Below are 15,855 nucleotides of genomic sequence, written 5' to 3'. Positions count from 1 at the left end.
AACCACTCGATGTGTCCCTTTCACATCGATGTTTCTCTCTCTCTCTCTCTCTCTCTCTCTCTCTCCCACTCTATCTGAACAAAATATCAAAAAAAACCCACAAAGATGGACAGATTGGATAAAACGACAAAACCCAGGCATATACTGTTTCCAAGAACATAACACAAGGTTATGCAAGGGCTGAAAGTAAAGAGATATATCAGGTAACTACGAACCAAAAGAAACCTGATACAGTTTTATTATTATCACATACATTTTCCTTTAAGAGAAAAACTTTATTAGGGGTGAGAAGGTAACCACAAAACAAAAGGCTTAATTCACCAAGAAAGTATAATAATTTAAAACATACATCTATTGTTTATAGTTACCTCTTTCTGAGTGACAAATTACTCCCAAATTTAGTGGCTTAAACAACACACACTTATTATCTCAGTTTGTGTGAGCTAGGAATATGGGCATGGCTTAGCTGGGCCCTCTGCTTCAGTTCCCATGAGCCACCAATGAAGGGTCTGCCAGGACTGTGGTCTCATTTGAAGGCTTTGGGAAGATCTACTTCCAACCTCACTCATGTTGTTGTTGGCAGGATTCAGTTCTTTAGAGGCTTTTTGGCCAAAAGCCTCTTTCAGTTCCTTCCACATGGGCCTTTCCATTGGACAGCTCACAGCATGGCAGCTGGATTCCCTCAAAGCAAGAAATCAGAGAGAGCCAGAGGGAGTGCGAGACAGAGTCACAGTCTTTTGTAATCTCATTTAGAAAGTAACATCACTTTTGCCATATTCTATTAATTAGAAGGAGTCATTAAGTCCAGCCTTCACTCAGAGAGGAAAGGATTACACAAGGGCGTGAATGCAAGGAAGAAAGAAGCACTGGAAACCAATATAAAAAGCTGCCTACTCCATCCATCCATCCACACACCCATCCATGTCTCAAATATTTGAGGCAAAACCAGATTGAACTGGAGTGAGAAACTGATAAATCTACTATTACACCTGAAGATTTTTAACAGATTTCTCTCAATAACAGATAAAGCAAACAAAATAAGCAAGGGTCAAGAGATCCGAATAATACAATGAACAATGGACAGAGTTAATCTAATGAACACAGAAGTTCTGCATCCAACATTAGAGAATGTACATTTTAATCGAACATACATGAAAAGTTTATTAAAAGTTATGTATTAGATCTTAAAGATTGAATAAATTTTAGCTTGGCCAGTGTGGCTGAGTGGATTGAGCATCGCCCCATGGGCTGAGAGGTCTCGGTTCGATTCCCAGTCAGGATACATGCCTGGGTTGCAGGCTCGATCCCCAGTAGGGGGTGTGCAGGAGGCAGCCCCATCAATGTTTCTCTTTCACATTGATGTTTCTATCTCTAAAAAAATCAATAAAAATATATTTTTAAAAAGACTAAATAAATTTCAAACAGGTACGATTGAAATTTATCTAGTCCATGATTTTGATCAATAAAAACAATTAAATAGCCCTGGCCGGATTGGCTCAGTGGTTAGAGCATTAGCCTGCAGACCAGAGAAACCCGGGTTCGGTTCCTGCTAAGGGCATGTACCTCGGTTGCAGTTTGTCCCTGGCCCCGGTTGGGATCATGTGGGTGGCAGCCACTCAATGTGTCTCTCTCACATCGATGTTTCTCTCTCTCTCTTCCTTCCTTTCTACCTCCCACTCTATCTGAAGATAAATGCAGAAATGTCCTTGGATGAGGATAAAAAACAAAACAAACAAACAAACAAAAACAATTAAATAAGAATTTAATTATAGCCCTGGCCCATGTGACTTGGTGGGTTGAACGTTGGCCCATGCACCAAGAGATCGCCAGTTCGACTTCTGGTCAGGGCACGTGCCTGGGTTGTGGGCTTGATCCCTCGTAGGGGGTGAGCAGGAGGCAGCTGATAGATGTTTCTCTCTCACATTGATCTTTCTCTTTCTCTCTCCCTCTCTAAAAATCAATAAAAACATATTTACAAATTTATTATTATTAATTATAAAAGGATAAATTTAAAAATCCCTGCAAATTTAGAAATTAAAAAAAAATACCGCTAAACAATTCAAGGATCAGAAATGAAAATACTTAAAAATTAAGTGGCAATGAAAACACCAACTACTGAAACCCAGCGGATCCAGCAAACATAGTAAAAGAAAAAAAACTGTATGAGTTAAGTGCTTATTTCAGGAAGCTAGAAAGACAGCAGAATAAATCCTAAGACAATAGAAGGGAAAAGATGATAACTTTACTAGCTGTCTTTTGGTTAAATGTCTTTTTCTGCTTTAGGTAGATCTCCTGTAAACAGCAAATAGTTGTATTTTTAAAAATCTGACAATCTGTCATTTTAATTGTCAAGTTTAGTCCATCAATCTCAGAGACAGATACTTTGAACTGGATTGATTCTACCACCTTTTTATTTCTATTTGTTTTTCTTTCTCCATGATTCATTTTCATTTTCTCTCTCTAGATTTTTTGTTTTTTCCCTCCCTTAATCCATTTTCCTCTATCTTCTCTTGGAGTTTCCACACTCTATTTCTATTCTTTTAATAATTACCCTTAGCCCTGGCCGGTTTGGCTCAGCGGTTAGAGCGTCGGCCTGTGGTCCTGAGAGACCCGGGTTCGGTTCCCGCTAAGGGCACGTACTTCAGTTGCAGTTTGTCCCCGGCCCTGGTTGGTCGTGCGGGTGGCGGCCACTCGATGTGTCCCTTCACGTCGATGTTTCTCTCTCTCTCTCTCCCTTCCTCTCTCTCCCTCCCACTCTATAGAAAAAATAAAAATAATTACCCTTAAATTTTTACCATATATTTTAGTTTAAAAAACTGCTAAATAAATTACATAATAGCTTGTCATCCACCCAAACAACAGACTTTCAAATATTTCAGTTCAAACTCTCTCCTCTGGATTTACATAATATTATTATCCAGTATTTTCAGTAGTCTATTTTTAAATATTTTTTTATTGATTTCAGAAAGAGAGAGAGGGAGGGAGGGAGGAAGGGAAGGAGGAAGAGAAATATAGATTGGCTGCTTCTTGCATGCCCCCTACTGGGTATAGAGCCTACAACCCAACCATGTGACATGACCAGGAATGGAGTCAGTGACCTTTTGGTACATGGGACGATGTTCAATCAAGCCACACCAACCAGAAAATCCAGTAGTCTTTTTTTTCTTAACTTTACAAATAAGACACTAACATTATTTCATAGAGAAAATATTGACTTGGGTGAAGGGCCATGTTTACCATTTCATTTGTTCAATATTCTTTGTTGCTTTTCAGAGTACTAGTCTTTTGGGATCATTTTCCTTTTACTTGAGGTACATTCTTTTTTTTAATCTTTATTGTTGAATGTAAAATGTATTACAGATGTTCCACATTTCCCCCCCATTAACCCCCTCCCTCCCGCCTTTCCCCACACTATTGTCTGTGTCCATTGGTTATGCATATAAGTTCTTTGGTTTATTTCCTCCCACCCCCCCAACCCTTTTCCCTTTGAGATTTGTCAGTCTAACGATGAATTTATATTTCTTAATCCCTTCACCTTTTTCACCCATTCCCCCAAAGCCCCTCCCAACTGGCAACCAACAAAATGTTCTCTGTATCTATGAGAATGTTTCTGTTCTACCTGTTCATTTTGTTTGTAGATTCCATTGTTGATAGATATGTATTCATTGCCATTTTGTTTGTTCATATATTTTATCTTTTTCTTCAAAAAGACCCTTCATCATTTCATATAATAACGGTTTGGTGGTGACGAACTCCTTTAACATTTTCTTGTCTGGGAAACTCTTCATATGGCCATCGATTCTAAATGACAGATTGCAGGATAGAGTAATTTTGGTTGTAGGTTCTTGCTTTTCATCACTCTGAATATTTCTTGCCACTCCCTTCTGGCCTGCAAAGTGTCTTTTGAGAAATCAGCTGACAGCCTAATGGGAACTCCCTTTTAGGTAACTAGCTGCCTTTCTCTTGCTACTTTTAAGATTCTCTCTTTGTCTTGAACCTTTTGCATTTTGATGATGATGTGTCTTGGTGTGGGCCTCTTGGGGTTCATCTTGTTTGGGACTCTGTGCTTCCTGGACTTGTATGTCTGTTTCCTTCACCAAGTTAGGAAAGTTTTCTGCCATTATTGTTTCAAACAGGTTTTCGATTTCTTGTTCTCGCTCTTCTCCTTCTGGCACCCCCAACATGCGAATGTTGGCACACTTGAAGTTGTTCCAGAGGCTCCTTACACTATCCTCATTTTTTTGGATTCTTTTTTCTGTTTGCTGTTCTGATTGGGTGTTTTTTGCTTCCTTATATTCCAAATCGATGGTTTACTCCTTGGATTTACCTACTCTATTATTGAAGCTGTGTAAATTATTCTTTATTTCAGTTAATGCCTCCTTCAATTCTAACTGTGCATCCTTGATTTCTGACTGGTCCTTTTTTATGCTCTTGAGGCCCTCACTAAGTTCACTGAGGTTCTCACTAAGTTCATTGAGCATCCTTATAAGCAGTATTTTGAACTCAGCATCTGTTAGGTTGCTTATCTCCATTTCGCTTAGTTCTTTTCCTAGGGTTTTGTTCTGTTCTTTCATTTGGGACCTGTTTCTTTGTCTCCTCATTTTGGCTGCCTCCCTGTGTTTGTTTCTGTGTATTCCTTAATGAGAGGTATGGGGCTCACTGAGGCCAGATGCTGCTCGTTTGAAAGAATTTAGGAAAAACCTGAAGCAGGATCCAAGACAGGTCAATCCTATGGTAAAGCAAGTGGCAACAGCTTGGGTGGGCCTGAAAGTTGGGTGGGGCGGGGCCTCAAGGAGTCACCAGGGCGGGGCTACCAGTGTGAGCCAGGTTGCTGGAGTCCCAGATATGGGGACTGTCTGCCGCCCCAGGGAAGGGCTCACCAAAGGAACAAACGCCTCTGACAGCACGTTTGTCCCAGAGAAAGCCCCCTCCTCCAGCCCTCCCTCCAGTGTCAAACAGCTCAGTTCTTCCCTGTGTGTCTCTGGCGCCCCTTGAGCTGCCTCCCCTCCAAGCTTAGAGGGAGAGAGTCCGATAAGTCCGTGCGCGGGCCCTTTAAGGAGCTTCCTGGGGCTCCAGCCGCGTCAGCTTCGCTGAGCCTCAGTTCCCGCTGGTTTTTCCAGCCAGAAGTTATGGGGATTCTCTTCCTGGCACTGGAACCCTGAGCGGGGCAGCTGGTGTGGGACGGGGACCCCTCAGTCCTCAGGAAGGACCTTCCCAGCCGAGGTATCCTCCTGATTTTTATCCACCACACTTGGGTGTGGGACCAGCCCATCGTGCCTCCGCCCCTCCTCCCAGTCTGGATGTGGCTGCTGCTTTAATTCCGTAGTTGTAGGACTTCCATTCAGCTTGCTTTCAGGCGGTTTTGAATGATGGTTGTTCTGTAGTTTAGTTGTAACTTTGATGTGGTTGTGGGAGGACGCGATACTGCGTTTACCTACCCGCTATCTTGACCGGAAGACGAGGTACATTCTTTAGAAGTCCTTTAGAGGAGGGTTTCTCAAACTCAGTACCATGAAATTTCAAGTCAAACAATTATTTGTTGTGGGGGAACTGTCCAGTGCAGTGTAGGATATTTCAGAGAATCTCTGGCCTCTACTCACTAGATGCCAGTAACAACAATACAATATGTCTCTAAATATTCCCAAATATCCCCTAGGAGGCAAAATTGTCCCTAGTTGAAAATCACTAATTTAGAGCAACTCATGGTGAAAAATGTCTTCAGCTTTTTTTTTTTTAATCCTCACCCGAGGACATTTTTTTCCATTTTTTGTTCAGATAGAGCGGGAGGGAGAGAGAGGAAGAGAGAGAGAGAGAGAAACATCGACGTGAAAGGGACACATCGAGTGGCTGCCACCCGCACGACCAACCAGGGCCAGGGACAAACTGCAACCGAGGTACACGCCCTTAGCGGGAACCGAACCCGGGTCTCTCTGTACCGCAGGCCGACGCTCTAACCGCTGAGCCAAACCGGCCAGGGCTCTTCAGCTTTTATTTACCTATAATTGCTCTATTCTGCCTTTATTACTGAGTGTCTTGCTAAGCATAATTCTAGGATAATTTTGCAAATACTTTAAAACATTATTTGTTATCTGTTTTGCTGTTGAGAATACTGTCATTCTGTTGTTCTTTGATAATGCCTTTGCTCTGTGGCTGCACTCTAGATCTTTCTTAGGTGCTATGCAGCTTTCATTACGGTATGTCTGGGTGTAGTTTTCTTTTTGTTCACAACACTCTTCCCGTTTCTAATCTATTGTTCAACCTCTTCATTTGTTATATCAATAATTATATATTTCTCTTTAGAAGCGCCATATGTCTTCCTTTTCTCCAGTCTTTCATTCCTGAGTATGCTCATCTTCCTAATTGCATCCTTTATTGATTTTCCATTTAATAATTTTGTATCCAAGACTCAGGACCACTTCATCCCTCGAGGGTTACAGGAGTAGGAGTCCCAGCCTCAGCATTCTGTTTCCCTACTGTTCAGTAGCCTTCCAGTATTGTTGTTATAAAAATCTGGCCTCCGCAACCCACTCTATGGGAGAGCATAACTGCCAACGATACATCAGATAAGGGGTTAATTTCCAAAATATATAGAGTGCTCATGCAACTCAACAAAGGAAGACAAAGAACCCAATTAAAAAATGGGCAGAGCATCAGTACACGAATGGATAAAAAAGCAGTGGTACATATACACAATGGAGTACTATGCAGCTGTAAGAAAGGAAAATCTTTTATCCTTTGAGACTACATGGAGGGATCTGGAAAGTATCATCCTAAGTGAAACAAGCCAAACAGAGAAAGACAAGTTTCATATGATCTCACTTATTTGTGGAATATAATGAACATAACAGTCTGAGGAATGGGGTAGTCCCAGAGATGCGGAAGTGGGGTACAGACTGACAATCCCCAGAAGAGGGAGTGGGGGGGAGAGATAAACCACAGAACTTATATGCATGTATGCATAAACAGTGGACATGGACAACAAACTGGGGAAAGGGCAGGGAGGGAAGGGGAGGGTGAATCAGTGGGGGAAAAAGGAGAAACATCTATAACAAAAATTAATTAATAATAAAAAATAAAAAAAATGGGCGGAGGAACTAAATAGACACCTCTCCAAACAGGACACACAAATGGCTAAGAGACATATGAAGAAATGCTCAACATCACTAATCATCAAAGAGATGAAAATTAAAACAACAGTGAGGTATCACCTCACACCTGTCAGTATGGCCGCCACCAACAAGTCATCAAACAACAAGTGTTGGCGAGGGTGTGGAGAAAAGGGAACTCTAACACATTGCTGGTGGGAATGCAGACTGGTGCAGTCACTATGGAAAACAATATGGTGCTACCTCAAAAAATTAAAAATTGAACTTCCATTTGACCCAGTGATCACACTTCTAGGAATATACCCTAAGAAGCCTGAAACACCAATCAGGAAGAATATATGTACCCCCATGTTCACAGCAGCACTATTTACAATAGCTAAGATCTGGAAACAGCCCAAATGTCCATCAGTAGACGAATGGATAAAAAAGCAGTGGTACATATACACAATGGAGTAATATGCAGCTGTAAGAAAGAAAGATCTCTTATTCTTTGACACGACATGGAGGGACCTGGAAAGTATTATCCTAAGCGAAACAAGCCAAACAGAGAAAGACAAGTTTCATATGATCTCACTTATTTGTGGAATATAATGAAAATAACAGTCTGAGGAATGGGGTAGTCCCAGAGATGCGGAAGTGGGGTACGGACTGACAATCCCCATAAGAGGGAGTGGGGGGGAGAGATAAACCACAGAACTTATATGCATGTGTGCATGAACAATGGACATGGACAACAAAGCTGGGGACAGGGAGGGGAGGGAAGGGGAGGACGTATCAGATCAGTGGGGGAAAAAGGAGAAACATTTGTAACAAAAATAAATACATTAATTAAAAAAAAACAAACACCTGGCCTCCAAACATTCCTGCTCTGTCCTGCGCTTGCTGGTCTAAGAGCCATCTCCTAGCAGCTCTGGCTCCCCTTGCTGCAGTCCTGGCACATCTATGTTTGGGGCCATTCTAGTCTCAAGTTTCAAGTGTAACCACCTTAACTTTCAGACATTCTGGTCCTGGTTGTTTCTGGCCTAACTCCCATTTGCTTGCTTGCTTGCTTAATTTTTCAGGGGTGGAAGAATGTCTTTGGAGACTTTGTCTACATTTACGAGCCAATGATGTCTCCAATATTGTCCTACCAAAGGTCTACTTGTAGTGATGTTGTAGAATGGAGGGTCCCACAGAGCTCCTGGTCAATCAGTCAAGGAACAAAGCTCTCATTAGAAGTGGTTAATTGAAAGGCATGGATCAGTTCTTGGTGAGAAATCATGCTGCTTCAGATGTACAGCCTTCAGAAGTCTCGATCACTACTGTGATCCCAGGAAATCCCAAATGGAATGAGAGTTCTAGAGTCTGACTAGCAAATAATCTTACTCTGCAAAAACTAAGAACCGAATCCATATGCAGTGGCTGTTTTTGGATTATCCAGAATTTTAAGAAGATTCCTTTGTAGGATACCTGCTGAGACTGGCCTCAGTAATGCTTTGAATTAAACAGCCCATAGAATCACTATTATGTTTTTTTTCCTCATTTTACTATCCAAATAATGATGATATTACCGTGAAACTCACTGCTGGGTGTTTTACTGCACAGTCAAATGAAGACTGATGAGAGTGCCATTGATTCTACTGAATATTTCAGATTTCCATTTTTTATGGCATAATTTTTTTTTTTTTCAAACAGAATGTCTTGCTCTTTATAAAAACTTTATTTTTGTGGTATTATTACTTCTATAATGTTGCTTTTGTAATTACCACTTACACTACAGTTTGGGCTTACAGTGAGTCTCAGATTCTTCCTTTATCCTCCTGATTTGTTAAATAGCCTTTTGCTGGTCTAGGTTAGGCAGGAGAACAGTAAATGTACTTAATTTCCCTTGGTAAGCTTTGGGTTTGAATTATGTGACTATGTGAACATGAAAAGTTATCTCAAAAGTTATAAATTATGTTTCTGATTTAAAAAACTTTGACTTTTTTCAATTATAGTTTACATTCAATATTATTTTGTATTAGTTTCAGGGGTACAGCATAATGGACAATCATAAACTTTACAAAGTGTTCCCCTCAATATTTCCAATACCCACCTGGCATCATACATAGTTATTATAGTATCATTGACTACATTTCCTATGCTGTACTTTATATCCCCATGATTGTTTTGTAACTACTGAATTGTACTTCTCAGTCCCTTCACCTTTTTCACCCAGCACCCTTTAACACTCTTCCATCTGGCAACCCTCAGTTTGTTCTCTGTATCTACAAGTCTGTTTCTGTTGTGTTTATTTTATTCTTTAGATTCCACATATAAGTGAAATCATATAGTATTTGTCTTTCTGTGACTTATTTCACTCAACATAATATCCTCTAGGTCCACCAATGTTGTCCCAAATGGATAGATTTCATTCTTTTTTTTATGGCCGAGTAATATTTTATTGTATATATGTACCACGGCTTTTTTATCCACTAGACTATGGGTAGGCACTTGGCTTGCTTCCATATTTTGGCTATTATAAATAAGCTGCAATGAATACAGGGGTACATATATCCTTTCAAATTAGTATTTTGTATTTCTTTAAATACACACCCAGAAGTGGAATTGCTGGGTCACAAGATGGTTCTACCTTTAATTTTAATTTTTTGAGGACCCTCCAGGCCATTTTCCATAGTGGTTGCACCAATTTGCAACCCCAGCAACACTGGGATTACCTTTTCTCCATATCTCACCAACATTTGTTGTTTGTTCATTTATTGATGTTAGCCATCCTGACACCTTGTGAAGCGATAGATATCTCATTGTGGTTTTAATTTGCATTTCTGATGATTTAGTGACAATGAATATCTTTTCATATGTCTACTGGCTATCTGTATGTCCTCTTTGGAGAAGTGTCTATTCAAGTCATTTGCCTGTTTTTTGAATTGGATTAGTTGGTTTTTTGGTCTTTAAAAAAAAAACTTTATTGTTGAATGTATTACAGACGTTCCTCAATTTTCCCCTACTGACACCCTCCTCCCCATTCCTGCCCCTCTCCTGCCTTTCCCCACACTTTTGTCTGTGTCCATTGGTTATGCATATATACATATAAGTTCTCTGGTTTATCTCTTCCCACCCCACCACCCCCCTTCCCTTTGAGGTTTGTCAGTCTAACAGTCAATTTGTACTTCTTAATTTTCCACCCATTCCCCCAACCGTCCTCCCATCTGGCAACCAACAAAATGTTCTCTGTTATCTATGAAAATACTTCTGCTCTACCTGTTCATTTTGTTTGTAGATTCAATTGTCGATAGGTATGTATTCACTGCCATTTTGTTTGATCATATTTTTTATTTTTTTCTTCAAGAAGACCCTTCAACATTTCATATAATAATGGTTTGGTGGTGATGAACTCCTTTAGTTTTTTCTTGTCTGGGAAACTCTTTATACGTCCATAAATTCTAAATGACAGCTTTGCAGGATAAAGTAATCTTGGTTGTAGGGTCTTGCTTTTCATCACTCTGAATATTTCTTGCCACTCCCTTCTGGCCTGCAAAGTTTCTTTTGAGAAATCAGCTGACAGTCTTATGGGAACTCCCTTGTAGGTAACTAACTGCTTTTTTCTTGCTGCTTTTAAGATTCTCTCTCTGTCTTGAACCTTTTGCATTTTGATGATGATGTGACTTGATGTGGGCCCTCTTGGGGTTCATCTTGTTTGGGACTCTCTGTGCTTCCTGGACTTGTATGTCTGTTTCCTTCACCAATTTAGGGAGGTTTTCTGCCATTATTATTTCAAATAGGTTTTCGATTTCTTCTCTTCTCCTTCTGGTCACCCCCCCCCTCCCCCCAAGATGCAAATGTTGGTACGCCTGAAGTTGTCCCAGAGGCTCCTTACACTATCCTTTTTTTTTTTTTTTTTTTGATTCTTTTTTTTCATTGCTGTTCTGATTGGGTGTTTTTTGCTTCCTTATATTCCAAATCAATGGTTTGCTTCTTGGTTTTACCTACTCTACTATTGAATCTGTGTAAATTATTCTTTATTTCAGTTAGTGCCTCCTTCATTTCTGATTGCTCCCTTTTTATGCTCTTGAGGCCCTCAGTAAGTTCACCAAGGTTCTCACTAAGTTCACTGAGTATCCTTATAAGCAGCGTTTTGAACTCTGCATCTGTTAGGTTGCTTATCTCCATTTCACTTAGCTCTTTTCCTGGAGTTTTGTTCTGTTCTTTCATTTGGAACCTGTTTCTTTGTCTCCTCATTGTAGCTTCCTCCCCGTGTTTATTTCTATGTATTACTTAATGAGAAGTATGGGGCAAGCTGAGACCAGATGCTGCTTGTTTGAAAGACTTAGGAAAACCTGAAGCAGGATCCAAGACAGGCCAATCCTGTGGTAAAGCAACTGGCAACAGCTTGGGTGGGCCTGAAAGTTGGGTGGGGCAGGGCCTCAGGGAATCACCTGGGCGGGGCAAATAGTGTGAGCCAAGTTGCTGGAGTCCCAGATATGGTGGTTGTCTGCTGCCCCAGGGAAGGGCTCACCAAAGGAACAAAGGCCTCTGATAGCAAGTCTGTCCAGGAGAAAGCCTCCTCTCCAGCCCTCGCTCCAATGCCAAACCTTTTTTTGGTCTTGAGTTGTGTAAGGTCTTTATACATTTTGGATATTAACACCGTTATCACGCTTTTGTTTAAATCAGTAGCCAAATAAGAGGCACATAGTATGACTGGTTGCTATATCTCTTAAGTCTTTAGCCTTCTCTGCAATTTATTTGTTGAAGAAACTATGTCATTTGTTTACAAGTTTCTGATGATGTCATGTTATTTAACAGTTTTTGGGGGTATTTCCTATAAATTGGTAATTGGGTCTACACATTTAGTATTTTTAGGTGGAGAGGGGGAGGAAAAAGCCTTCATAGTGGTATTTTGGTCTTCTATCAGGAAGTACACATCATCTGGTTGTCTTTTCTTTTTATTCATTAGCAACTATTGATGACTAATGCCTAGATCCATTAATTTATGAGAGGTTAAAAAATGTTGATATTTCTGGCCCTGGCTGATGTTGCTCAGTAGATAAAGTGTTGGCCTGTGCACCAAAGGGTCACGGGTTCAATTTCCAGTCAAGGGCATGTACCTGGGTTTGATCCCTGGCCCAGTAAGGGTGAGTGCGGGAAGCAATCATGATCGATGTGCCTCTCTCACATCAATGTTTCTCTCTCTTAAAAAAAAAAAAAAAATCCTCTGGTGGAGGTTTAACAACAAAAAAATCTGAATATATTATTCTTTCATTTATTAGCTGAAATGCTTTTATAAAAGGACATTCCTTCTAATATCCTATTTGGGTTATCCATTGGTATAGTAAAGGCAAGAGAAATACTTCATTTTTACCTTTTACTGACCAATTCTCAGAATAATGAATGGGTTCACTCAAATACTCCACTGGTAATCAGTAAGTTTTTTTTTTAAGTATCATTATGAACTCATGCATTTAAATATTGGATATGTTTCAAATAAATTTTTTTTTTTACATCTATTAAGATGATTATATGATATTTCTCCTCTAATCTGTTAATATACTGAGGTACATAAATTGATTTTTAATGATAAACCAACCATGCCTTTCTGCTGAAAACCCAACCTGGTCACGGGGACAATTTTTAAAATATATTGCTTAAGATTGCAAATATTTTTGTTTAGGATATTTATATCTGTGTTTCTAAGTAAAACTGGCCTGTACTTTCTCATATTGTCACTGCTGAGTTTTGGTATCAAGGTAATCCAAGCCTCAAACTGAGTTGGGAGTGTTTATTTGTTTTTCTGTTCCTTGAGAGAAACTGTATAAGAATAGAATTATTTTTCCTTGAATGTTTGGTAAAACTGATGAAAATGTCAAGGCCCACTGCTCATTTGCTTGCTTGCTTTCTAAAATTTAAAATCAGACACACACACACACACACACACACACACACAGCTCATAAATCATAAGCGTACAGCTTGATTCTTTATCACAACAGCAGTTTCACCCTTTCATACATCTCCTCAACCTGACCCTGAGTTTTGCAAGAGATCTGATGAGTCAGTGAGAAGAACACTAGGTACCTTAAAAGAGCTGCACCCTGTTGACAGGAAAAACATTTAGGAGGCCTGGAAAATGCTATTATAAATTCCATTCGGCAGGCAGGCAAGGCAAATGAACCAGTTTTTCTCCTATTAGGCCAAATTATCCTAAATGAGGTTTTTATACAGAGTTGGCAAGATTTTAATTCAAGCTACCAATGCTTTTTCTGAGAACTACATCTTTTACTTTTTTACAAAAATTTTAAAAATAAAGCTAGTCTTTTTAAGGACTTTGAGGCTATAGTTAGAACAAAGAAACTTAAGATGGGAGACAGAAGATGGTAGTTAGCAAGAGCATGAGAAAAAAGAAAATAGAATCTGACTTAATGAACCTAGGAGAGAGAACCCAGGATAGCAAGCAGGATAAACTTACTTGAGAAAATGGCCAGAAGACTCTGGATAAATTCCCATGTTTGTTTAAAACTGAATGCAGTTGTAGGTTGCCAAATGTCTGCAAAAGTCTCTCTGCAACACTATTAAGGGTTTTTGGCTAATACTAAGAAAACCTTTCCTTCACAATCACATACTATTTCCTTTCCCCTACAATTCGTCTGCTATCTTTTAGACAAGTGCATAATTAGAAATAAAATCAAGCTTAGTAACACAGAAACCATGCCAACTTTCTCAACTGCACATTTATTAGCTAAGTCCTCCCCTACCTCCATTACATACCTATTCCTGGTCAGATGATGAACTAACTACACTCAGACCTCTCTACCTGTCAGCCATGTATCAGAGACAGGAACAATTTAATAGGTTAGAGGAAAATACACTTTTCATGGTATGACAAACTCTTTCTATGAAATCTTAACCATTCCTGATCCAAATATAAAATTTTTATACAGAGAAGACTAATTTTGAACAGTTTAAATAAACTATCTAATATGAAAAATAGAATGGTGACAGCCTCAATACAACAAGGCTAGAACCCTGGTGATCAGATTTCTGATTATGTTTGTATCAAATCATTTACTTAACAAATATCTATTTAGTGCCTAGGGTGTCCGGTACTGTTCCAACATATGAACACGTTCAAAGGAATGAGAAGACCAGAAACTTATGTCCTTAACTTTGAAAGAGAAGACAAGAAATATCCCAATTTCTTCAGCTAATACTCTGAATATATAATAAGCAAACAAGTCAAATACTTTCTCTACTTCAAACATTTTGATAGCTTATGTTTTTCACAGCTGCTTTGTACATATTCAAACAGCTAAAAGTTCAGCAATATACAAATCAAAATAAGCCTCAAACTGCCCTGGCAGTTGGTTGGAGCATCACCTGGTACACCAAGAGGTCACAGGTTTGATTCCCAGTCAGGGCACATACCTAGGCGCAGGTTTGATCCCCAGTCAGGGCCTGGTATGGGAGGCAAGCTAATATTTCTCTCTAACACTGATGTTTCTCTCTCTCTAAAAATCAATAAAAACATATCCCTGGGTGAGGATTTAAAGAAATAAGCTTCAAACCAAAAGATACACACACACACAAAATGGCTGTTAATATATTTAAAAGTACTTACTCATAATTAAAGAAGTACAAATACAAACTAGAGATGCCATTTTCACTGATTAGATGAAGAAAAACGTTTATGATTGGTAATATCTACTTTTGATGACAGGAAGTCGAGTGTGCCTCCATATTCTTTATTGATGGGAATTTAAGTTGATATATCTTTTGGAAAATGTACATACCCTTTGAGCAAGGAATTCATCTGTTAGGAACACAGTGGAATACTATTCTGCCGCAAAGAAACAAGGCAGATCTTTATTACTGGTATGAGATATCCAAGATAAAATGTTAAGTGGACAAAAGGAAGTCACAGAACAATCTGTATAATAACACTGATAGAAAAAGTAAAAGAAGATAGTCATATGTAATATGAACATTAAAATTTCTAGAAGAGTCCGGCTGGCTCAGTGGTTGAGCGTCGATCCATGCACCAGGTCGCTGGTTTGATTCCTGGTCAGGGCACATGCCCAGGTTGTGGGCCCAATCCTCAGTGGGGGGCATGCAGGAGGCGGCCAATCGATGTTCTCTCTCATTGATGTTTCTATCTCCCTCTTCCTCTCCATTTCTCTCTCTCTCAAATCAATAAAGAAAATTTTTTTTTTAATTTCTAGAAGAATTCCCCAGAAAGGGTCAACAGCAAGTCTCTTGGCGGGAGTAGAAGTGAGGTGGTGGGGAGAAGGTACTGTGGAGGACTTTTACTTTGTTTAGAGCATATACTTTTGTATAGTCTGAATTCCTCACCTGAGTGTTTTATTTTTCTATTTTAAAAATTTATTGGTTCGCCCTAGACGGTTTGGCTCAGCAGTTAGAGCGTCGGCCTGCGGTCCAGAGAGACCCAGGTTCGGTTCCTGCAAGGGCACGTACCTTGGTTGCAGTTTGTCCCCGGCCCTGATTGGGTTGTATGGGTGGCAACCACTCGATGTGTCCCTTTCACGTCGATGTTTCTCTCCCCCCCCCCACTCTACCTGAACAAAAAAATGGAAAAATGTCCTCAGGTGTGATTAAACAAAACAAAAAAAAAAAATTGGTTCTAAGATATTGTAAAATTCTTGTCAAATTATAAGATGACTACAATTTAAATAAGCAATACCTAAAGGGAATCAACTCATTTCCATGACGTGTTTCACAGATGAAGAACCAGAACTTCAACTATTATAGCTCGCTTAAGGC

At 39.6% G+C, this 15,855-nt stretch overlaps 1 protein-coding gene across 7 annotated transcripts in view; it reads right to left on the bottom strand.

Annotated features, from left to right (window-relative positions):
• Positions 1 to 15,855, bottom strand: part of SLC12A6 (solute carrier family 12 member 6) — a 102,777-nt gene that overhangs the window by 43,362 nt on the left and 43,560 nt on the right. The gene's annotated exons all lie outside the window — the stretch shown is intronic.

The sequence above is a fragment of the Molossus molossus genome, unplaced genomic scaffold (genome assembly GCF_014108415.1).
Source record: "Molossus molossus isolate mMolMol1 unplaced genomic scaffold, mMolMol1.p scaffold_m16_p_1, whole genome shotgun sequence".
Taxonomy (NCBI): Eukaryota; Metazoa; Chordata; class Mammalia; order Chiroptera; family Molossidae; genus Molossus; species Molossus molossus.
The sequence above is the reverse complement of the archived record's forward strand: the minus strand, read 5'-3'. Positions and strand labels throughout refer to the sequence as shown.